Raw genomic sequence first — 23,705 nt, 5'->3', positions numbered from 1 at the left:
ATGTTTAATTCTTACATGTTTTTCTTTTTTTTCAAAGATGTTGACAATAATATGTGTAAGTGAGCATAGATGAAAAGATCAAAGCGTAACATCATAGTTGCTGTAAGGTGGAGTTAATATAAAGGGTTTTGTTTTCCTTTAACCACTTATTTACAGAGCTAGTTCCTGATTCTTCTGTCTTTGTCTCATAACTAATGCAAAGCCTTTGCTAAGTGTTCTTTTAGAATCAGGAAATGGGTGAAGGGAGAGGAAATGGGTTTTTAGAGAAGGAAATGGATGTGCAGATCTGAAGAACACTGCTGTGGTCCTTTCTGCTTTCTGAGAATCCCCAGCTAAACTTAAGAAATCTGAAGGCTTTTATGATAATGTTTATTTTGATTGATCTGTATCTTGTTTGAATTGACAATCCTTGCCCCTACCCCTCCATCCTGTAGCTCACCAGCCAGTTATCAACTAGGAATCCATTTGTGTTCACAAACCTTTTTTTCTGTTTTATGTAATTTGATATTGATTTCTGTGACTTAGAAAAGATGCTGACTGAAAGCACCGAAGGCTTGGAGGTAACAGCAGTATTAGAGGAGGTGTGGCCCAAGGGTTTCTGTAACATCTCCAGGATTGTAACTGCTAACTCTCAAGTTCCTGTTGTTGGCTTGCATTTGAGGTCATGTTGAACAACAACGACAACAAAACAAAACAACATGGTTTTAACCACTAGAATCAAAACACAAAGACAAGGTGCATTCACTGGTGGTTATGCCTGACACTTGATGGTTAGTGGGAGAGCAGAAGACTTGTGACTGTCTCAGTCCCATTCACAGCACGTAGTTCTTTCCTTTAACGTTATGATCTGGCTGGTTGATATCAAGCATTGCTTAGTTCATCAGGGATGAGCTGAATGGCAACGTGATCACTTCTCTGTTCATGGCACTTCAAGCTCCCTTGGTAATGAGGCACATTAACTATGGAAGAGCTATTACCTACCATCCTAGTGTACAGTAATCAAGTAGCACTGGAGTGAAGCTAACTTCAACTGATGCAACACAATGAAAAGGCATAATGGGACCTTATGTAGAGCTGCCTTTGTGTGAGTTAAATCAATGTAAAATGGAGCAATACCAAAATTGATGCAGCCGAGCCCAAGAGCAGGCTAGAGAAGTAGAGTCAAGAGCACAAATAAAAGCTTGAGGGGAAGAAAAAGGGACAAGAGAAAGGAAAAAAGTCTAGAGCAAAGAGGATTCATATCTGATTACCTCTTATTAGTGCAGAGAAGCAGGTAAGAGTTGATAGTGGAACAGGCCTAGTATATGTGGGAGCTTGAGTTAAATGTTTAGACATATGGTAGGAGAGAATAGGCTAGAAATAAAGAGAGGTACCACAGAAGTCATACTGAGAGCCCAGTAGGGTTAGAAGCCATAACATCTAAATGGAGCAATTAGAAAGGTTCTATGACTTTATAGGGCCCCTGAGATCAACAGGTTTTTTTTCTGATATCTGTTTATATTCACATGGTACATTTTAAGGCAATGGCTGCATTGGTCATACATAGTAGAAACCATAAAAAAGAGTTAAGTAAAATGTACATCATACACTTATGTATATATATTTTTTACAGAGAGGTAAAAAGGCTTATAAAAAATCAATACGGTGTGGTTTTTAGTATACAGGTAAAGAATGGATTATCTTCTACATGATGATTAGGACCAGATTGAAAAGGAGAAGAGAGGCCGATAGGAAGAAAAGAAAAAAAAAAAATCCTAGAAGGAAGGGTATTTTAAGAGAGAGAAACCAGTAAACATTAAGTGCTGTGGAGAGGTTAAGTGACATATAAGCTACAAAAGAATTCATTGTATTTTGGACTAAGTGATATCCGTGATGAGCATAGTTTTGATGAAATGGTAGCGGTAGAAGCCAAGGTATAGCTTCTGGAGGTGAGAAAGAAAATTGACAATGAAGTAGAGGCGTAGAACACAATTTTCTAACTCTCCCTAGAGTGTCCAGGACTTATCCGTGTCTGCAGGACACCTGGTCATGTATGCATCAAAATCTACTTCCAATTGGCTTTTATTCTTATTCAGATGGTATGTTACCATCTGAGTCTAGGGCATAAAGTCAACAGAGCTGGGTTTGAATTACCTCTTTATCTCAGTATAGTTAGGAATATGCCCTTTTTCAAACAACAAAAACCTGGCTAAGCAATGGCTTGAAGAAGGAAGGGGTTTATTAGTTTCAAGTAAAAGGAAATTTGAAGGTAGGCAGACCAGAAAGGGGCATCTGCACAAGGAAATCATTATGGATCTAGGTTTCCTGTTTTTCTTTCCTACATTGTTAGAGTGTATCATTCAACCTCATGGCTACTATGAGGATGAAAGCAAGATGACTGCTAACCTTGTTTTCCAGGCAGGAAAATAGGACAAAAGCTTCTTCTTAAGGTTTTGTCCTTTGTTTAGCAAGGGAAGTCCTTTCCCAGCACACTTTTACATATCATTAGTCAGTACTGTCAGATGGCCACTACTAAATGCAAAGAAATCTGGGAAGGTAAGTGTTTTGGCTTTTGAGCCCCAGTGCTAGAGAAATATAAGGGGAAAAACAGACTGAGTGGCTTTAAGATAGCTAATTCAGTGCCTGCCACGCTTCGGTTTCTCATCTGTGCAGGGGAGACAATAGCTAACACGTGATTAAATGAATATAGACACTTCTGGATTCTAGTAATGGCAGATTAAGTGATTCCGACTGTTAGTTATCTATTGCTGTGTAACAAATTACCCGAAGATTAAAGCAGTACAACAGTGTTCGTTAGGTCACAGTTCCGTGGATCAGAAATCCAGGAGTAGCTTAGCTGGGTGGCTCTGGCTCAGAGTCTCTTACGAGGCTGCATTCAAGGTGTCAGCCAGAGCAGCGGTCATCTGAGGCTTCTGAGTATCATATGGGTACTGTAAAGGAATCAAAATTATATAACTTTATCTCCAAGCTTCTCTTTTCTTATGTGACATTCGGGTCATTTTTTACAGTGACCTTTACATTTCTTCAGATCAATGCCCTTCACTTTGGTTTTAGTTTTTCCAAAGGGGATACCCCTGGTGAATGACTATGTAGAGATGATTCCATCATCTTGTAGACCCAGGTCTACACATACTGATTGCTTGCCTTAAAATGGATGTTATAGGCAAGCAATTTCTCCTAAATGTTCTTGTTTATTTAAAGGAATAGCTGCTTCAAACAAATTAATTTCTCCCTTATTTTCCACTATTAATTACCTGTAAAATAAAAATAGTTTATTTTACCATTCTCATCTATGATATGGTTCTCATCTATGATATTACCATACAGTAACTCTGCTGTTAAAAAAATTCATCACATAATTTTACTTCTCCATAAGATGATATAAGCAGTAAGGTTCTTTCAGATGTGTGAGGGAAATTAAACTCTTGGTTCTTCTATGTCTTTTCTCCTATTTGGTGCTTGGGATACTGATTTTATTTTATAGAGGGAAATAAACAAGACTTCATGGTAGCTAGCAGGTCTGACTCCTATCACACATGTTTTTAGGCATTTCCGACCCTGTTTTGTAAGCTCACTGATATTTAGTCTGGTATGTTGGGGAAATTTTTACAACAAAAAGGTATTTTATCCTAACATTGGAGTACACTTCCCGTATCTCAGCTATCCCGTAATTCTTTTTTTTTTTTTTTTTTTGCGATATGTGGGCCTCTCACTGTTGTGGCCTCTCCCGTTGCGGAGCACAGGCTCCAGACGCGCAGGCTCAGCGGCCATGGCTCACGGGCCCAACCGCTCTGCGCCATGTGGGATCTTCCCGGACCGGGGCACGAACCCGTTTCCCCCGCATCGGCAGGCGGACTCTCAACCACTGCGCCACCAGGGAAGCCCTATCCCGTAATTCTTCATACCAACTCCACTAGATGGCGCAGTAGAGCGAGCGCTAGATCAGGACCCTGAGTTGCTGGAGGGAGGAAAGCGAAGCCTGTTAACTAATTATACTAGTGATTGAGAAAAGCATTTGTGAAAGCACTTGCTCTGTTGCAAATAATCTGAAATGGATGAATAAAGAATGGGAGTGTCCCCAGTGGTCAGCATTTTTGACAAGATAGAAAGATGGGAGAACATTTGAAAATATGAGCACAATTTGAACAAATGCCTCTAAGGTGAGGTTGATTGTGTTATTACTATTGGTGTTCACTAGGACACACACACACACACACACACACACACACACACTGCCCTCCTACCCCGACAGGAATCCTTGTTTATCAGTTTACTTCCTAAAGCTCATCCTTCCCCCCCTTTTTTTTTATCTCTTTGAAAATATTTTCTTCCTGATCTCATCTCAGTTTTTGGCCAGTTTGTGGCTCTAGCTGTAATCCCTCGGACTCTTTTGATACACTTTTCTCCCATCAGTATTATCAGTTTTATTCAAGAAACATTTTAACAGCCTGCTGTTCGTAAAGCCTTGCCTTAGATGTCAGGTATACAGAGCAGAGAAGTGAGCTAATGACTGTGAGTAAGAAGGCATTGTGCTTGGCATTTTGTCCACATTATACTGTTTAATTCTTATAGCAACCCTATTGGACAGACATTATTTCCCCATTTTACTGGTGAAGAAATTAGGCTGAGAGGCTAATTGGTGCAACATCACACAGTCAGTTAAGGAGTTGGAACGCAAACCCTAGTTTAACTCAAACTTATTGTCTTCAGTATTTTGCAATATCAAAAATGATTAAGGTGGCCACAATGTTAAAAATGTGCATGAACCATATTTCTAGGCAGACTTAAATAATTGTTAGAATGAAGTTCCATGGGAATGCCAAGAAGGGTTCATTCCATCTGGGAGATCAAAGAAGGCTCAACCAAGAAGATGGCTTTGAGAGTGGCCTTGAAGGATGCATAGGATTTTATTAAACAGGTAAAAGCGATCGGGGCCTTCCGGGCTGGTAAAGTGCAGCAGAAGCAAAGGCAGGTTAGCTGTAGAGCACACACTGTATCTGCGGAATGGAGGCCTTTAAATGCCAAAAAGAGTTTCACGTTAAAAGCGATGAGCTAATCCCAGGTGTTGTAGGGGAGTGATGTGCTCCGTTCTGAGATTTGAAGGGAAGAGTGCTGTGGCACTGTGAAGGAGGGGTTGAATCATTACTTTAGTGGTCTGTGTGAGAAATAATCAGGATCTGAGGGAAATGGAGAGAAAACTAAGGAACTGCAAAAAGGTGCTCAAAAGCCCAATCTACTGGATACTGGAGGTGAGGGACACGGGAATTGAGTTACTGAGCCTTCTAAACTCTTTTTTATTAAAATTAAATTACTTATTTTTTAAAGTTATTAAATTACCGAGTGGGTAATGATTCTAGTCACAACAACAGAGAGCACAGTGGGGGAAGCTTTTTGTTAGAGTGTGGGATTGAGTTTGGGATAGTTCTGGGGTCCCAATGACCTACACTTGGAGCTTTCTCACAGGAAGTTGTCTGGAGCTTGAGATGCAAACCTGGGGTGACTTCCGTGAGGCCATGAGGATAAGACCATCTGTTCTTACATGCTGTCTACTTTATCCATTAGAGGCCTTAGCATATTAATCACGGTTGTTTTAAATTCCTGGTCTGATAATTCCAACATCCCTGCCGTGTCTGGTTCAAATGCTTGCTCTGTCTCTTTAAGGTTTTTTTTTTTTTTTTTTTTTTTTTGCGGTAGGCGGGCCTCTCACTGTTGTGGCCTCTTCCGCTGCGGAGCACAGGTTCCGGACGCGCAGGCTCAGCGGCCATGGCTCACGGGCCTAGCCGCTCCGGGCCATGTGGGATCTTCCCGGACCGGGGCACAAACCCGTGTCCCCTGCATCGGCAGGCGGACTCTCAACCACTGCGCCACCAGGGAAGCCCTAAGTTGTGTTTTTTTACCTTTTGGTACATCATGTAATTTTTTCTTGATAGCCAGACGTGATGTATTTGGTTGTTTCTCAGTTATTTTTTCTCCCCCCCTGAAGTGGTACAGGATGGCTTAGAGCTGGCTGGAGTTGGGTATTTCCCTTCCCCTGGTCACTTAGACTCTGAAAATACCCCAGCAGGTCAGGCTCTGATAACTACTTTCCCCGCCGAGTTCAGGCCTTGTTAAAGAGAACAGTGGTCTGGCGCATTTCAGAGTGCTCTGACGCGTTGCAGTGCGTGGCGCTTTTCCCCTCCCGCTGACAGACGGATGAGGGATTTTTCTCTGATATTTACTGTGGGAAACTGGTCAAGCTCCTGGAGGTAAATCTCAACAGTATTGTGGGTCCCCCATGACCAGGTCCTTATGTAGTTTTAACTCTCAGAGCTGTGGTCCGCACTGAGCCTCCAGCAAGCCGTCGATTGTAGTTCAGGTTTTCCTACCCCGGCACTGGCTCCCGCAGCTGTTTCTGCTTGTGAGTCTGCTCCAGCAGCTACAACGCCCGGTATTTGCCTGTCTCTCCAGGCTTGGAGGCTGCAGTTTGCCTTGTGTCCTCCCCTCTCTTATGGATCCAAGAGAGTTGACTTTTTAGCCTGTCAGCTTTTTACTTCTTAAGACCAAGTGGCTACTCAAGCTCCTTGCTTGTGGAAACGGAAACCAGGAGTCCCAGAGCAGACCTTTGAATCGAAGAATCATCTAATTAGCTCTCTGATCATGGGTAAGTTATATAGTGTCTCTGGTCTCAGTTTTCTCACCTATAAAATGGGAGTTTTAAGGGCACTGACTTCTGGGCTCATTGGGAGGATTGAATAAGTTAGAATGGAGACTCCCTTGATGTTTTAGATGCTGCAGTATCTTCCTCCATTTGGTTAACTGTCTGTTTACTTTGAGTTTTGCCCATAGTGTTATTCATGGAAGAGAAATGCTTAATTTTGATGTCAGAATTATCAACTGTTTACTTTGTGCTTTGGGGAAGACTTATTTAAATCAGTAAAAAGTACTTAGAAGCCTAGTAGAAAAATGGGCAAAAGATATGAATAGGCAATTCACAAAACCAGTAACCTAAATGACTAATATGTCTATGAAGGAAATACTCAACCTCGCTAACAGGGAAATACAAACCGAAAGCATCATGAGATATTCTACTAGAGTGTGGTGTTCTGGCAGTACCTAGCAAAGATGAATATACATGATTTGTGACCCAGCTATCCCAACCCCGGATATTTATTACAGAGAATCTTTTTGCGTAGGACATGGGTAGGAGGTTTACAGTGCTTTTTTATTAGTCATCACAGAAGTAGTAGATACACATTGAGTAAGTTCTGTAGCAGTCAGAAATAATGAACTATAAGCGTACATAGCTGGAGAGATGATTGTTCAAAACCGTGGTGTTGGGTGAAAAAAGAAAAAAGAATAATATTTATAGCACAAACCATTTATGTAAATTAAAAATTTATACACATAAAAACATAATTTTCCAGCTTTATTGAGGTATAATTGACATCTAATGAAAATTATGTATATATATATTTATGGTGTACAATGTAATGTTTTGATGCAGGTATACATTGTGAAATGATTACCACAATCAAGCTAATTAACATATTCATCACCTCACATAGTTACCGGTTTTTGTGTCTGTGTGGTGAGAACATTGAAGATCTACTCTCTTAGCAAAGTTCAAGTATACAATACAGTTTTATTATCTGTAATCATCATGCTGTACATTAGATCTCCAGGAGTTCTTCATCCTGTATAACTGTAACTTTGTACCCTTTGTAATTTTAAAGAGTATATTAACATCCAAAGATAATCTCAAGGAAACATTCTCTAGGTCCTTATGTTTGGGGGCAGGGGGAGGACAGAGTGGGAAGTAGAATTGGGGATGCTGGAAACAAGACAAAAGATGGACATTGTGTAGGTGGAAGATGATTATCCCAACTCTCTGACCCTAAGACCCCACCCCCCCCAAATGAAAGCATCCTCAAGTTTTGTGAGGACGATTAACGTTACCATTGTAACAACAGTTGCTGTCTTTGATAGGTAATGATGGTGAGGGAAATATGGGTGAGGGTGAGGAAAATTTTATGAAACAAAAGGATTTTATGGAGATCTAATGATCTTTGTAAATTAGGTAAGGTTAAATTAAATCAACATACTTCTCAGATCATTCTGGTTAATGCCAAATGCAAATTGTAACTTCAAAATGCAGTTTTACAAATGTTTCAACAAATGATAGTCCTCTATACTTTCTTTTTATGTTTATCATTACTATTAAAAAGTTGATGTTGAATGCATATTCAGAAAAGTACACAATTCATAGTTGTTTACTTTAATGAATTGTCACAAAGTAAACATATCATCACCCAAGTCAAGAAATGGAATACTACCAGAGAAACCAGAAATCCCCCTGTGCCCTGCCCCAAATGCTACATCCTTTCTCCTCATCAAAGACCTATTGTCTTCTAACACCATGGCTTAGTTTTGTCTATTTTTGAACTTTAGAACTTTTAAAGGCTTTCGTATAGTAGGAGTTTGAAAAACAATCTAAGGCTGAATATTATATTTGTACTTGATAAAGATTTCATTTTGTAAGTAGTATTTTTTTAAAAAATTGAGTTTCTAATTGTTCATTGCTAATATATAGAAGTTGAATTATTTTTGTGTGTTGGTCTTGTATCTTGTGACCTTATCAAACTCACTTATTAGTTCTAGGAGCTTTTTGTAACTTTCTCAGATTCTTCCTTGAGGACAATCATACTGTCTGTGAATGGGGACAGTTTTTTCCTTTCTAACTTGTAAGCCTTTAATTACTTTTTATAGCCTCATTGCAGTAGCTAGGATGTCAAGTATGATACTGAATAGGAGTGGTAAGAGCAGACATCCTTCCCTTGTTCCTGATCTAAGGGGAGAGTATTCAGCCTTTCACCACTAGGTATGATGTTAGGCAGAGGTTTTTTGTAGATCACCTCTATTTTTATTTTTTAATTTTAATTTTATTTTTGGCTGCGTTAGGTCTTCATTGCCGTGCATGGGCTTTCTCTAGTTGCAGTGAGCAGGGGATAGTCTTCATTGCAGTGCGTGGGCTTCTCATTGCAGTGGCTTCTCTTGTTGTGGAGCACTGGCTCTAGGCGTGTGGGCTTTAGTAGTTGTGGCACGCGGGCTCAGTTGTTGTGGCTCATGGGCTCTAGAGCGCAGGCTCAGTAGTTGTGGCGCATGGGCTTTGTTGCTCTGAGGCATGTGGGATCTTCCCGGACCAGGGCTCGAACCCGTGTGCCCTGCATTGGCAGGTGGATTCTCAACAACTGAGCTACCAGGGAAGTCCTGTAGATGTCCTTTAATACAGGGGTCCCCAGTCCCTGGGCCACAGACCACTACTGGTTGGTGGCCTGTTAAGAACCAGGCCGCACAGCAGGAGGTGAGCAGCGGGTGAGCGAGCAAAGCTTCATCTGCCGCTCCCCATCACTCCCCATCGCTCACATTACCTCCTGAACCACTGCCCCTCTCCCACCCCGCCCGTGGAAAAATTGTCTTCCACGAAACTGGTCCCTGGTGCCAAAAAGCTTGGGGATCACTGCTTTAAAAGAAGTTCCTTTCTCTTTCTAGTCTGCTGAAAGTTTTAATCATGAATAGATGTAAAATTTTGTCACATTCCTTTTCTGCATCAATTGGTGCTGCCTTTAGACTGTTGATAGAGTGGATTACATTGATTGATTTTTGATTATTGAAACCAGCCTTGCATTTCTAGGATGAACTCCACTTGGTGGTGGTATACTATTATTTTTTTATATTGCTGAATTTGGTTAGCTAATATTTCACTGAAGATTTTTACATCTATATTTATGAGGTATATTAGTCTGTACTTTGCTTGTACTGTTGTATCAGTGTAGTGCTAGTGTCATAAAATAAGTTGGGAATTATTCCATCTTTTTCTGCTTTCTGGAAGAACATTGTGTAGAATGTGTGCTATTTCTTCTTTAAGTGTCAGGTGGAATTTACCAGTGAAACAGTCTGGGCATGGGAGTTTCTTTTTCAGAACGTTTTAACCATGGATTTAATAGTTTTAAGATTATGTAGGTTATTTATTTCATTTAGGGTGAGTTTTGGTAGTGTGATTTTTTAAGAAATTGGTTCATTTTATCTAATTTAAAAAATTGAGATGTTCATAGTATTTACTCATTATCCTACTAATGCATATTGAATCTATAGTGATATCCTTTCATTCCTGATATTGGGAATTTGTGTTTTTTATTTTTGTTTTCTTTTCAGTCTTTGAAGATGTCCATCAATCTTATTGTTATTTTCAAAGAACTAGCTTTTGATTTTGTGATTTTTCCCTATTGTTTTCCTGCTTTCAATTTTATTGATTTCTATGTTTTGGTATTTCCTTCCTCTGTTTCCTTTGGTCTTATTTTTCTCCTCTTTTTCTAGTTTATTAAGGTGGAAGCTTAGATTATTGGCTTGAGATTTTTTTTCGAAAGTAAGCGTTTACTGTTTGGAGATTTTGCTGGTTTTTCTTTCTGTTGTTGACTTATAGTTTAATGACATTATTGTCAAAGAACATATATTGTATGATTTCAATTCTTTTAAATTTGTTAAGGTTTCTTGTATGACCCAGTATGTGGTCTATCTTGGTGAATGTTGTATGTGTACTTGAAAAAAAATACATATTTTGCTGTTGTTGGGTTGAGAATTCTATGAACATCAATTAGATGCCAGTGGCTGATGGTGCTGTTCAGTTGCCAATGGTAATTGTTCACACCAGCAATTCTATAATCTTGCAAATTTTCTGTGTACTACTTCAATCAATAACTGAGGAGTGTCAAGTCTCCAACTATAATTGTGTATATTTCTCTTTTCTGTTCTTGCGTTTTTGCTTTATGTTTAAAGCTCTATTGTTTGGTGCATACACACTTAGAATTGTTATGTCTTCTTGGTGAAGTGATCATTGTATCATTATAGAATGTCCTTCTTTGTGCCTGGTCATTTTCTTTGTTCTGAAGTCCGCTTTGTCTACAATTAACATAACCACTCAGTTTTTGTTTTTTTCTTTTTTGAAAATGTGTGCATGATATATCGTTTCATCCTTTTACTTTAAATTTACCTATATCATCATATGTGAAGTTAGTTTCTTGGGTACAGCATATAGTTGGGACATTTAAAAAAATTCATTCTGATAATATCTATCTTTTAACTGCATATTTACACCACTTACATTTAATTATTATGTTTAGATTTAGGTCTATAATTTTAGAATTTGTTTTCTCTGTGTGAGTGTATGTTTCTGTTTTCAGCTTTGTGAGATCCTAAGCAAAAAGCCTAAAGAGTCCTGCATAGGCTTCTGACTTAATAACAGATGTGTGTGCTTTTAAGCTGCTCCTTTTGTGGTAATCTGTTATGCAGCAGTAGAAAAGTAATATAGGTTTATTCCTACATCGAATCAGAGGTGGCCTATGTGATCAGTAGAATATGAAGGAAGCGACAGTGTATGACTGAAGACAACCTCACACAGGCACCATAGTAGCCCTGTGAAGAGGCTGGCATGGAAAGGGATTGAACCCTCCTGCCAAGAGCCCGTGTCATCTTGCGGTCACATGAGTGAGCCGCCTTGGCAGTGGGTCCTCCAGCCCCAATCAAGTCTTTAGATGTCTGTAGCTTTAGCCAACATGACCACAACTTCATGAGGCTCTTGGCCAGAACCACTTAGCCAAGCAACTCCTGAATTCCTGACCTCAGAAACAGTAAGAGATTATTGTTTAAGCCACTAAACTTTGGGGTACTTTTTAATGCAGCATTAAATAACTAATATATAGACGTGTTGTAGGTGAGGTACTGTTCTACATGTTAGGGATATAGCAATGAATAAAGCCAAATGCCTGCTGTCACGGAGTTCATACTCTAAGGGAGAAGATAAAAACTATATAAATTAGATAAACATGGCAGGTGATAAAAGTCAATCAGGATAAGGATGAAAAGTGATGCTGAGGTTTCTATAAGATGGTGAGGGAGTATATCTCTTTGATAAGTAGAAATTTGAACAGTGATCTGAAGTGGGGGATGAAACCACACAGATATTTGGGGGCAGAACACTCTAGCAGAGGGAGCTTCAAATGTAAAGACCACGAGGTGGGAGTGTCCTTAGTGACTATGACGAATTGCTAAAGATAGGAAGAGTTCTGTGTCTAGTTTTAATTGATATACTTCTAGAATGTTTGAATGAGAGTTGCCAGATCAAATACAGGATTCCCTGTAAAAACTGAATTTTATTTATTTATTTATTTTTGCGGTACGTGGGCCTCTCACTGCCGTGGCCTCTCCCGTTGCAGAGCACAGGCTCGGGACGCGCAGGCTCAGCGGCCATGGCTCACAGGCCCAGCTGCTCCGCGGCATGTGGGATCTTCCCGGACCGGGGCACGAACCCGTGTCCCCTGCATCGGCAGGCGGACTCTCAACCACTGTGCCACCAGGGAAGCCCAAAAACTGAATTTTAGATAAACAACATTTTTTTTTAAGTGTAGGCATGTCTCAAATATTGCATGGAGAATATTTACTAAAAATTATTAGCTGTTTATCTGAAGTTCAAATTTAACTAGGTATCCTCAGTTTTTATTTGCTATATCAGGCAACCCTATTTGGAGCAAAGGAAAATCTGAAGACAAACAGCTAAAATGATCACAAGAAGGGAATATACATTTTTTGGAGGAATAATGAAGGAGTTTATATGTGTATTCTGAAACAGAGAAGGCTAAGAGGATTCTCCCATCCCCAAATTAGGGCAACAGAATAGAATAGAAAATACAGAGTATTGGGAGCTAGTAAAGCTACCTTTACTTCCTGGACAGCTTCCTTTTGATGTTCTGTAGGCAACGGAAACTAAAACCCACTGAATATATACATGTCTTTGGACAAGCATTCTCATAGGTAGCATAAAAAGGTCGTGTCAGATAATATCTGCAATCCCTTTTGGCTTCAACACTGATACAATGAAGGGTTAGAAATTGTACAGTAGCTTGTTGTTTTTCCATCTCCACAGAGAACAGAGCATGAGTTGTTAAGTCTTGCAATGAGACAATTGATTAAATGTAAAGAACTGAACTGAAGGGCAATTAAACACTGGAATGACTTTGCCTGGGAGGCTGTGGAATCTCGCTCTTTTGTGATCTTTAAAAGGAGGCAGCAGCTGTTGTGGGGAACGGAGGTCACAGAGTGCCATCTTGGAGAGGGAGGATTGAACCAGGGAGACTTTTGAGGGTCCAGATCCTGGGAATCACTTCTTTTTGGTCTAGAGAAGTAGAGGGAAATGATCCTTTACTTCTCTTAGGAGTTGGTACCAGTTCTCTAAGTTCACTGTCATGTTGATGTAGCCCTAAAACAGGCTTTCAGACGTGTCTTCTTTATACCTGAATCAGAATTACTCAGAATGATTTAACTACTAGAATTTTAAAAATGCAGATTCCTGAGACCCACCCAGACTGAATCTGAAAGAAGCTTCCGGATTATGCATTTTAACAAGTTCCCCAAGTGGTCCATATGTATACTGTGGGTTGAGAGCCATGGTCACTGAGAAATGAGAGTCTTTCTTGCTCTCCCTAGGGACAGACCTTTAATGACCTTTATAGTCTTACATGGGTGACTGAGGCCTCTGCCTAAGCTTATTTCCTGGAGGGGAGGCACATAACGCTAAGAATGAAACTGGAGAATGGAGATGCTGACGGATTTAAAGATGATTTTGGTCAGGTTGTTCTAGGCCTAGTGAAGGAGTGGAGGAGAGGGAAAGAAACTGGGGTTTACTGGACACTTTGGCCAAACACTTGCATTACAATGAAAACCTATGTCCTGAAACTATTTCTGTCCCTCTTTGTTTTATCTTCTTGAAATCTTCTACCAATTTTTTTCTTTGAAAAAAAAAATGGGATGGTACCTTTATTAAGCCAAAAAGAAGGATGTTTTCCATTCCATAGTCAGGATAGATTGGAGATGCAGAATATCCCAAGCAGCTATGGGTGGACAACCATCCCTTCTTAAAGTTTCTGGAAAGAACCAAAGGAGCTGGTAAAAATGTAACAGAGGAGAAATAAAATAAAATAACAGAGGAAGAGCGTGGGGTCATCTAAGTAATTTAATGTATTTTAATATTATAAAAGGAATCCCAAGTTCCACTCTGACCCTGTATTTCAAGAGTCGTTGTTGTGTGAGTCCTTGATGAGGGAGAACTACGAAGGGAGACTCGTAGGTAGACCATTCCAGTATCCCCGCCAACGTCACTGGAGATTCTCCTGGAGCAGGTCCCTCCAGCCAGCTCTGTAGGTCACATCTCAGCTCCGGGTCGCTTTTGGAATCCTCTCCAGACTTCTGCTGAACTCTGACTTGCTTCTCCCTCTCCCCCTCTCAGCGTTTGCATGTATCTCTGCTTCAAGTTTGGCTGTCTTCAAATGACCTCCCGCTGGTGGATGGCCCTGTCATTATTAAGGTGCCCTATGCCTCAAACTCCTCTACCTTCTGAGGCTCTTTTGCCTCCTTTCTAGGTTGATGCAGGGCAGGTAACTGGCTTTCCTGGACTTTGTCTCCTCTGCCTTAGACACAGAACCCTGAACCTGCCTATGTGTGGCAGTTGACTTGGGGTCAGGGGACTAGCCAGCCTCTTGCACACTGGGGACTCTGAAACATGCCAGTGTTTACTGTTTGAGCATCTCAACAATCCATTTCAGCCCAAATGGGGCAAACTCACTTCTTAGCCCAGGTCCACAAAACTTGCCTCAGAATGGGCTACAGCTAGCCTTTGCCTATGGTGATTCCAAACTGATTCTAAACATTTCTTCCAGCAGATTCACACAAAATAAAATTTTCTCCTGGCACAGCAGCCTGGTTTGATTTGGGTTATTTGACTACAAAAGCCCAGAGGCCAAGCATTTATTTAGAAATATTAGGAATCAGCAGCACAAATGAGATTGAATTTTTGTGAAAAGTTAGAGATTTCTCGTTTAGGAAGGGAGTTCCCGGAGGACCCCATTAGCCAAGCCTCACTAGTAATTAGTCTGATTTCTCAGGCAAGAGGCAGGCTAATTGTCTACCATCCATTCCAGAAGGCCTAGAGACACTTTAAAACCTACCACCCATTGAAAAATATCATTGGAAGATTTCTTGCTGTATCTAAAGTCTTTTCTTTCTTTTTTTTAAAAAATAGAACTTTATTGGAGTATAATTTCTTCACAATACTGTGTCAGTTTCTTCTATTAACTAAATGTTGAAACTGAGATCAATATATGAAAATATGAACAAAATGGCTGATTATAAATGTGTCTTTTCAAATGGCAAATCATGGGTCTATTACTGATGACACTCAACTATAGAGAAGTGGAAAGGAGCTGAAATTTATTAAGCAACACTGTGATATACATGTTATTATCCAAGTTTAATAGAAGAAACAGCTGAAGCTCAAAGAAGATAAATAAATTTCCCAAAGTCGCGCAATGAGTTCGTGGCAGAGCTGGGATTCTATGGACTGAAGTGAGTGCGGTTTCCAGAAGCCAATGTAAAGGTCAGGAAAAAAGCAGCATTGAATTGGTGGCGTTGGAGGCTGGCTGGCTGGCTCTCAAGAGCCAGGATGATCTAGTTGTAACTATGTGATCTCCCAGGGACAGAATCCATTAACCAAGTGTGTACAATGAGGCCGATGTTGAAGCCAGTGTAGATGGCTCGGCTTGGGTGTAACATGTGCTCACCTGAGCATTTGGACTTGTCTCATCATGGCGCTTTTGGGATACAGATCTGGAAACACACAGCGTGTGGCCCTGTAACAGAGTCCTTGGAGGAGGAAGCTCTAGTGGAACTCTGGGTCATGAAGCCCATAGCAGCTCTGGTGCCCGACACTTCAGAAATGCCCAGAAAGGTTCCTCTTAGGAGTAGGCAACTCACAGAGACATTGGCAGCTTAGGTGCAGACAGTTCACCCCACCTCCTGAAGTTTCTTTCTTTTTATTTATTAAACATCTTTATTGGGGTATAATTGCTTTACAGTGGTGTGTTAGTTTCTGCTGTATAACAAAGTGAATCAGCTATACATATACATATATCCCCATATCTCCTCCCTCTTGTGTCTCCCTCCCACCCTCCCTATCCCACCCCTCTAGGTGGTCACACAGCACCGAGCTGATCTCCCTGTGCTATGCGGCTGCTTCCCACTAGCTGTCTGTTTTACATTTGGTAGTGTATATATGTCCATGCCACTCTCACTTGGTCCCAGCTTACCCTTCCCCCTCCCCGTCTCCTCAAGTCCGTCCTCTACATCCTGCAGTTTCTTTCTGACGCGTTCAGGAGGGCCCCAGCTTGCAGCACTCTCTGTGCAGGACACAGAGCACCGACCTTGGCTGCGTCCCCCTCTCTTGACACCAGGAGGTGGCGCCGTTGCCCACTTGACTTCTCCCGCTCCTCCGTTCCAGTGTGTACTGGCCTCTGTCACTTCCTTCCACGCTGCCCCCAGAGGTCTCCCAGCTGTACAGTGTAGGGATGGGGTGAATCCCCTTCACCCTCTCTTGTGTTCCCAAAGTTCCAGGCTTCCCGTTTCTTAAAGAGTTCTCATGGGTGGTGCTATTTTACTGATCCTCCTCCAGTCCTGTGGGCTCCTAGGAACCCTGTAGAGATAGATCCCCAAGGGGCCTGTGCCTTTTGTTGGCCCTTCAGAATTGGAGTGTCTAAGACTCCATTAAAAATGCTGATTTCAAGGCCTTACCCCCAGAGACTGAGTTGGTAGGTCTGGGGTCTGGGGCCTGGATGCCGTGTCTTCAATAAGCTGCTCGGGAATTCTGGCACAAAAGTTGCGTTGATGAACAGTGATGTTGGAGCCGCAGTGCTACCCTGCCTGAACCGTCTGTGTTCACCGGACTGGCTGGATGCCAAGCTCCCGATGGGCAGGGATAATGGCTCACTCGCGTCTACACCTTAGTGTCGAGCCCAGGACCTGGCAACTGGTGTGGCGTCAGTAGATGGCTGGGGCATGAAAAAGTCGGAGGTACTGTGTGAGTGGACTTTTCTTTACCAAGTTAAAGAACTGGCTGAAAAATCCTCCTGTCCTTGGTGCACTGTGTTGACAATGGGCCATCCTAAGTCCCACGTGCTGAGAGTAGAATTTAGGCAGAAGGCAATGGGGAGAGAATTTTAGCAACGTAGGGAACCAGCTCCCAACAGGCAAACAATGGCCAGGCAAGAAGCATTTAGGGCCCAAATCAGAATCTCCATGTGGCTCAGTGAGTGTCTCTGAAATTGTAACAGAGAGGCCGTCAGGCACCTCCAGAAAGGTGGGTGACAGAGCCAGACTGGGTGATGAGCAGGCTGCAGGAAGAGGGGTATTGTATTGCCCTCTCCACCCTGGCACAACCCCACCCCTCCGCGGCCCCGGTTTCTTCATGCCTTCCAGATCTCTTAGAGGGGAGTTCATTCTCTAAAGGCATTTTTCACTTTTTAAAGTATTTTTTGGAGGCCAAAGAAGTTTGACCTAAGTGGAGGAATTGGTAACTTCTTCGAGCAGAGATTAGGCTTTGATGGTAAAATCGTCCAATGTGCACAGCCCTTTGATTGAATAAAGCACGCCTGTATCGTGTCCTCATCAGACAGTGGACAGAGGCCTGAGCAGACCACGGCTTTAATCCGGGAAGGCCCTCAGAGTAAACACCACGTGGCTCAGGGGGCTTTCTAGATTAGGCTTCCTCCCACTGAGGACCCCTTCCTGCCCTGCAGAATCCGTGTTTCCAGGACCACAGCCCCCAGATGGCCCTGAGCTCTGACCCAGTGGAGCCTTTGTAACTCTTAGACTGCATCTGGCAGCTTCACAGAGTTGGGGGATGGGACCCTGTCTTTATAATAATGCGACCTAGTGGTTGCTGCGTTCTGACTGCGCCTGAACTTCATACATGCCTGGCGTTTCACCAGCACTGCCTCATTTATACCACATAACAACCCTTGGAGGACTATGCCTCTCCAGAGAAGGAAACTGAGGCTGCGACGGCAAAGCAGGGCACAGTAACTTGCCTCAGGAGTCAGCTGGTGGTCCACTGGACACCCAGGCCACACTCAATCTCTGTGCTATGCTCGTCTCTACTTTTTTGCCCCCAAAATGGAATTTAAAATCAGTCTCTGTTTTTGTTGATCATGACAGCAGGGCATTGTTTATTTTCTGAACTGGACTTGGCATGAGGTTGTGCCTTCCTCAGTCCATTTTGATGCCTTTCCCTCATGGCGGCCCACTGTCCTCCAAAGTGGTTGCCATCGTAGAACACTTGCTTCAGAATTATAGGTAAATTCAAAATACTTTCCATCTCATGAGCGTCTATAAGTCTGAGTGGCTTCACAGAGATGTTGCCTTATGTCCTTTTTGTTCTGGTTCAGAAGGTTCAGACTCTAAGAATATGTGAGAATCAGAAGAGCAGCAGATATGTTTTTGAGCTTTTTATTTGGAGTAATTCATACTTACAAAAAACTTGCAAAAATAAAAATAGTACAAGAGCCCCTATATTGTCATCATTTTTCTCTCCTTGCTTTATTATTTTTATGTTTCTCCACTCTCCATATATATATAAGAAAAAACACACATACACACATACATATAATGGTTAAGAAAAAATTATATATAACATATATATAATATACATCTCTATATCTTTTTTTTTTTTTTTTGCGGTACGCGGGCCTCTCACTGTTGTGGCTCTCCTGTTGCGGAGCACAGGCTCCAGACGCGCAGCCTCAGCGGCCATGGCTCACGGGCCCAGCCGCTTCGCAGCATGTGGGATCCTCTCGGACCGGAGCACGAACCCGTGTCCCCTGCATCGGCAGGCGGACTCTCAACCACTGTGCCACCAGGGAAGCCCCCCTATATCTATTATCATAAGTATAATATAATGTTTTTCTGAACAATTTGAGAGTAAGTTACCTGCTTCATGTCCCTTTACCCCTAAATGTTTCAGTGTGTATTCCTAAGAATGGCAATACTCTATAACATAATTTAATACCTGACAAAGTATGTTTATCTAATCTCCCCTCCATATATCGATTTTGTTAGATGACTTATCAGTGTCCTTTCTAGCATTCCGCCTTCCAGCACAGGATCCAGTGTGGGGTGAGGTCTTGGATTTTGCTGTCATGTCTTTTAACCTCCTTTAATCTGGCTTTTATGACATTGATCCCCCCTTCCCCTCACATGCACCATTTTTTTTTTTTTCACATATCTGTGTGCCATCTTTGTGCAGGGGCAATGTTGGTCTTCTTCATACTGTTCCAATTTTACTGTAGTTACTGCCAAAGTGAGCACCACACACCATTGGGTTTCGATAGCATGCTCCTCATTGTGCGCTTGTCTGGCGTTTCATCCTGGTTAGACTGAGGTTAGACAATCTCAGGTGATGTGAGTCCTGTCCAGGGTATCTGGAGCCACACAGTGTGATCCGCCCCGCATAGATGATGTTAATTTGGACCTGGTCAAGGTGTTGTACAATTTCTTCATTCTGGCTGCTCTTTTGGTCTTTTTTCCCTTGCCACTAATAAGCAGTGTGTGGGGAGTCACTTTAATTAATATCCCAGCAGCAACTATTGTGAGGGCACTTTTCCCAGCCAAACACTGCGAGCCACAGACATGGCCTCTTTTCATCCCAGGGAGGCTCCTTCTGCTTCTCGTGACCACAAGCCCGTCTCCTCTTGGCTCAAAGCCCTCTCGGGTACGCCGTATCAGGAGTGGGATCAGACCTGTGGTTTTTAATGCTGTGATTAGGAAGCTGCGGATGGAACTGGAGCAGAGAAAAAGAGGGAAGATGAAGTGTTAATTAGAGGATCTGTGAAGAGGGGGAAAGTGCCTTTAGAAGCCTGGCTTGGCTCCGGGAAAGGGGAAAAATAGTCTGGAGGGACTGGGAGATCAGGAGAGTTAGTCACTGAGCCACGCTAGTGAAGTTTGGCCTGGTTTTGTAAAACTGAGCCCCTGGCCTCCCACATTCTGAGGGATCAGTAGCCCAGGCCCTTGTCTTAGCAGAGTTCCCAGCGGGGGGGAGGCATCCTGCAATGTCCGAGGAAGGATAGCTTCTAGAGTGAGCTAGCAGCTGCCAGGGTTTCTAAAAAGACCACAAAATCCAGCAACCTCATAACAAAGCAGAGGCCCAGAGGAGTCATTTAAACTCCTATCTGGCCCCCGGCTGTGCACAGCCGTTCCAGGACCAAGTGGATGCCAAGGTGCCTGACAGAGCTGAGCTGTGCTGGAAACACAAAACTGTCCAACCATTCATGGAGAAATTCTACCCAGCGCCCAGGGAAGCCAGGTTTTCATCCAGCTCTCTGCAAAACAAAGAAGTAAATAACGGTGTCTTCATTATTAAATTCTATTGTATGATCTCCAAACAGGCTTAAGAGAGGCCCTTTGTTAGTGGGCCCCTGAGTAAAAGAGCTGCCGGGAAGCACTGTGAGGCTCTGTCTCAACCTGGGAAGGCAGGCTGGTGGATAACGATGCAGAGACGTTTTTCTATCCATCCATCCATCTATTCTTTCAACCAATGAATATTTCTTGAGTAACTACCATGTACCTAAAGACCCAGGGCCCTGAGCTGGAGATTGCGAGGGAAGAAAACTTCCTAATAATGAAAGGAGAAATAGCTCTGTCCTGGTTGGGTGAATAGAGGAAATCTTGACTTTTCCTGTCATTAAGAAAACGTAGAGCCTCTAATGATATTTATAAATACAGAATCTAGAATCTACTGAAAGAAAAGAACTTTGTTTTTCTCTTACTCTAGGGAAAGAAAAGAAAGAAACACAAGCTGGTCATTAATTAGAATCAACCATTAAGTCTGTGAGGTGTGGGGCTGCTAAAAGGTGGTAATTTGCTTTGCAGTTCGGCTCTGTAACTGGGACACAGCACAGCCCCTAGTGAGGCAGTGCTTTTCTATGCTCTCTGTCTTGAGCTTTTGGAAAATAGGTCAAGTAAGCCGGAAGCTGCCCAGAGGGAAAAGCCTGGAAAGAAGCTAATGTGCCAGCCTGTCTGGGGAGCAGAGAGTGGGGACTTGAGATGTAGCTCCGGAGACATGAGTCCCTGCCTCTCCAGGGGACTCCCCCATAGACTGAGGAGGGTGCTAAGGGATGACCAGGTGCCTTAGCTGTCTTGTGCCAGGGGGTCTGGGGGGAATGGAAGCAGCAGGGAGGGCCCTTTTCTGAGCCAATGCGCAGACTCCTGGGAAGGGTTGAGATTTCTGCTGTTTAAGGAATGAAATGGTTGGAAGCTCATGTACCCACTGAAAATGCTCCCCAGGATTATACTGACATGTTGGGCAGGGGTTTCTCCGGGTACCGAGAAATTCTGAGGCTGGATGGTGCACAGCAGAGAGAGGTGCTGTGAAAGAAACCCCCCTTGGGAGCCATTTCTGCAGGTTGAGAGTGTGCTGTCTGGCAGCCCCATGTCCCCCATGGGGAACTGGCTCACTCGAAGCCAAACCTAGGGGAACAAAGGTTCTTCTTCCATTCGAACCCTAGGGCTGGGGCAAGACCTCATGCTTTTATAATTCTTTGTAAGGAATGAGGAAATCATTGTGAAGTAACCTTCTGACCATGGCTGGCCTTTCTGTCTCCAGCTACAAACATTGACAAGCTTTTTCCGGAGGTATTTCAATTATTTGCTTGTCCAAGTGACTGGTTATATTTCCAACCAAGCTGATGACCGTGACTATAGAGAGAGAAGGAAGCACACCTGAAGCCTAGTCTCCACTGTGGAAACCTACCACGTGTCACTCTTACCAATATAGGACATGACCAAGAATCACAAAGTAAGAAGAACAAAATAAGCCAACAAAACATCTGAGACTCCAGAGTCGATGTCACAAGATGTTCCATTAATTTTATTTATTTATACCCTACCTACTTGCAAAAAATGTGTCAGAGCACGTTTAGATCGTTCACATGTGAAATCTCTCAGAGCCCCATTTCGAATCCATTTACACGAACTTTGTATGTAATTCTCACAAGTTGTCTCAGCTCTCAGGTATAAAAAGCAGCAGATAGTTAAATGTGGAAGAAGCTACTATAGATAGGTAAACTGATAACAGCAAGAAATTAGGGTCAACAAGAGAGGAGCCAGAAGAACTACTATAAGAGTCCCAAGAACTCAAAACTAACTATCTAGACCCATTTAGTGTAGGGTTAAAGAACCCTTAGAATCTTAAATCTACTCTAGACTGATACTGATGTTTTTATGTGTGACCCTAAGTCTCTAAGAGAAGATAAAATTATGTTCACTTCACCTTGTTTAGGAAGTTGGAATATATTTGGTGAGGAAGATTTTTGCCTCATATCACTAAAATTCTAAAATTTTCTGTTTAAATAAATTTTCAAGTATTGGAAGACTTAGTCATCTAGAATGACTCAAGGTTCAAGGTTCAGAGAAGCCCAGGTAGCAAATTTTCATCTTGAACACAGGTGTGTTTAGGGTTTAAATCAGTTGGCTCTTGATACAAATTATACTTCCCATCTTGAAAGGTGTAATTTGCAAATGGAATTAATGTGATTCATACAGCAATGAATCAGAACCACAGGACCAGTTTTTCATTTGGAATCCATATGAGCTTACAAAGGACCAAATGGAAGTGGTGCCTCCCCAAGTTAAAAAAAAAAGTTTAGAAATATAATTCGAGGTGTTTGATCTGCTAGAACCAAGTAACTTTTTGGTTTGGTTGGTATGTTCTGGATCCCTGGAATTGGCTGGGTGTAGGGCACACTGGCCACTGGTCTTTGGCTGCTAAGAATCCATTCCCCTCCTTACATGGAGGGAATCCTGATGGAGAGATGGGCTCTACCTCTCACATAGAAGCCAGAGACACCCAGTCACCTCTCCTAGCCCTAAAAGGATGTGAGCATGTGACTCAGGATTGAGCCAGGATTAGCCTTGGCTTTTGAATCCACAGAGGGTGCTAATCTTTGGTGAAGTCTACACTATTTTAATAAGATAAGGAGAAGTGTCAGGGTAGGGGGAAATGATTGCCCTTGGAAAAAAGCAAGCCTTTTTTGTAGGATAGCCTGTGATGTGTGTGTGTGTGTGTGTGTGTGTGTGTGTATGTGTGTGCACGTGAGTGTGCATGCATGTAACGTGTATATGTGATAGAAATACTCCTAGGGTCACACTTTGGGGTATAGGTGATGATTAGCCAAGGAAAATGGAAACAGTGGTACCAGAGAAAGAATCTGGATCTGCCCTAACGTTTACATATTGATACTAGGGTGAGACATGGCCTGGATCCAGTGATACAAAAAGTAAACATAATATTGGTAATAATAGTAATAAAAAATCTTATATTCTTTGAATGCTTAATATGTGCCAAGTACTGTGCTAAGGAATTAGCACAAATTATCTCATTTAATACTTATTGTTAACATATATGGTAGGTCCTGTTCATGTCCGTATTCTACAACACTAGTCATGACTGCTAGATCACCAAATCCAGGGGTCATTTTGAAGTCCTCATCTTCATCTTTAGTGGCATAGACCATATTAACTTCTTCCTCCTTTGGAAGTTTGCCTACTTTGTTTTCTAGGACACTATATTATTTTGGTTATCCCATTCTCTGGCCACTACTCTGTTTCTTTTGTGACCTATTCTTTCTCTGCTCTCACCTCTTATATAGGGGTCTTCCATCCTAAGCCTTCACACTCTCTATGGGTGATTCCATAAATTATAGTACCACCTATATATTGATGATACTCAAATAACAACAAGAGTAATAACTAACATTTATTGAGTGGTTTCTGTCTTCTAGGTTCTTTGCATATAA

General features: G+C 42.2%; 1 protein-coding gene and 1 non-coding gene across 2 annotated transcripts in view; one reads left to right on the top strand and one right to left on the bottom strand.

Annotated features, from left to right (window-relative positions):
- Nucleotides 1–5,681: 5,681 nt before the first annotated feature.
- The window catches only part of LOC115850501 (myosin-IIIb), a 114,852-nt gene continuing 96,828 nt past the window's right edge, over nucleotides 5,682–23,705 (top strand). Inside the window, exon 1 of the mRNA XM_060301486.2 lies at nucleotides 5,682–6,640. The gene's annotated coding sequence lies outside the window, so the exon portion shown is untranslated. The remainder of the gene's footprint in view (nucleotides 6,641–23,705) is intronic.
- On the bottom strand, nucleotides 19,115–19,217 carry LOC115851126 (U6 spliceosomal RNA). Its single transcript, XR_004038626.1, has one exon. It is a non-coding gene; the product is annotated as a U6 spliceosomal RNA (small nuclear RNA).

This window comes from Globicephala melas, chromosome 7 (assembly GCF_963455315.2).
Source record: "Globicephala melas chromosome 7, mGloMel1.2, whole genome shotgun sequence".
NCBI classification, from domain to species: Eukaryota; Metazoa; Chordata; class Mammalia; order Artiodactyla; family Delphinidae; genus Globicephala; species Globicephala melas.
Note: the sequence above shows the minus strand (reverse complement) of the source record. Positions and strands in the feature narration are given on the sequence as shown.